Raw genomic sequence first — 1,802 nt, 5'->3', positions numbered from 1 at the left:
GCAGCTGTAAGTTTACTGTTGCTTAAGGAAGAAAGTTACAAAAGAAAGTTGGCAGTCAGGTTTCATTTAAAAGCAATCAATTAAAACAGCTGGACCACATAGCTGGTCCCTGGTAAAGGGGCCGGAGATACAACTAAGAGCTCAACTCTAAATGTAGTGATTCCGTGGACTTGGTGATCTCCCTTCCTTTCACCAGGGGGACTCACTTCTGCACTCACATCCCAGTACCGTGTTACCTCCGGTCAGTGTCAGATGTGTCTGTACCATGCCTTGGAAAGTTGACTGCAGAGCCCAAATGAAGGTATCAGTATTGATTAGGGTTCTGATGACTCTACTCCAGAAAGGTGCATGAAGAGGCCTCCTAGCTCCATCACATTCACATCATCAGTGCTGGGGACTGGCCGGGTTTCTCAGTTCTCAATAAAAATCCAAAGCTGCAGAGTTAAAAACAAAACAAATCAAAACAACAACAACAACAACAAAACCTCACAGTGCCTTCAGCGCTTAGCTGCTTATGAGGTTTCTCTGGCTCTGCCAGCGGCCCGTCAGGTTAAGCATGGCAGTAATGGCACTTGCTTCCAAAGGGGCAGGTCCCCTTGCCATGTACAAAGTATTTACATGCCTTTTCCCCCATTCCCTGTTTGAAAGCTTCAATTAATTCATTCTTTTTATTCTGATCTTCTACCCAATACACACTTGGAATTACAAACTTTGATATCACACGGCACTTTGGATAAGACTTTATGATCGGGTTTTCAAACTGCTTGGCACATCTCCATCGATGGATGCAGGACAGGCAGTAGGTGTGGCTGCAGTTGGAGAGAATGCCAAACCTCCTCTCAGAAGCAGATCACCTCCATACAGATGCTGCACACTTTGTCCTGGCTCACCTGGAAGGCAAAAGCCCTTTCCATCTCATGTTCAAATGTCAACATACACGTCTTCTCATGAGCTTTCCTTTGTTCTGGGTCAAAGGGGTGGAGCAATTGAAGCCTGCAGATCTCACACATGTCTCCATGCAGGTAGACACAGACATCTCCAAACTGGCACTCCCCAACATCAGCATAGGGACACAACTGCTGCTCATTGCTGTAGGAGCTGCTGGCCTCCAAGTCATCCAGGCCAGTCCTGATGGCATCTAGGTAGGAGTGGGGCTTCATCTCTGGGCTGGTCTGAGGGTCACTGCAGCCACCTTGATTATTCACTGTGCTTGGAATCTTGTCTTCAGCCAGAACAGTGAGATTGCAGTCTCTGAGCACCAGCGTCTTCTCCCACTTTCCAGGTTCATTCGAATGTGATCTCATAACAGATGTGGCAATGTGGAGAAGGGTGGGGACTATGGCTTGAGGAGGGTGAAGCTCCACCTGCTGCAGTTGTATGATCATATCTGCAACGTGCACCTTCTGGTAGTATTTGCAGATGGTGGACGGCTTTCAGTTCACCAAGTCATGTGAGAACAGGCACTGGCTACCTTAGAGACATACACCATGCATAACATACCTGCAGGTGATCTGCTTGGTGCTCATGGCGGCGGGGCCACAGGCTAGAGTCACACTGAAATCTCAGAGCTGCCAGCACTGTGGGCCAGCCTGCCCCCTACCCCCCCCCTGCCCCGCACAAGTAGCTGGGTCTCTTCTGCACTCGCCACTCTCAATCGTGCATTACTTCTAAGGTGCTGGCCAGAAACCTAACCACCATCATCATCAATTAGTAATTTAAGGTTAGATCTCTTATTAGTAATAGATTGAACCCACTACACATCAGAGGAACCAAAGCCACCTTGTCTTCTCTCATTCTTTACC

At 48.1% G+C, this 1,802-nt stretch overlaps 1 pseudogene; it reads right to left on the bottom strand.

Moving 5' to 3' along the window:
* Positions 1–314: 314 nt before the first annotated feature.
* On the bottom strand, positions 315–1,526 carry LOC110338393 (annotated as a pseudogene).
* Positions 1,527–1,802: the final 276 nt, after the last annotated feature.

The sequence above is a fragment of the Mus pahari genome, chromosome 21, assembly GCF_900095145.1.
Source record: "Mus pahari chromosome 21, PAHARI_EIJ_v1.1, whole genome shotgun sequence".
NCBI lineage: Eukaryota > Metazoa > Chordata > Mammalia > Rodentia > Muridae > Mus > Mus pahari.
The sequence above is the reverse complement of the archived record's forward strand: the minus strand, read 5'-3'. Positions and strand labels throughout refer to the sequence as shown.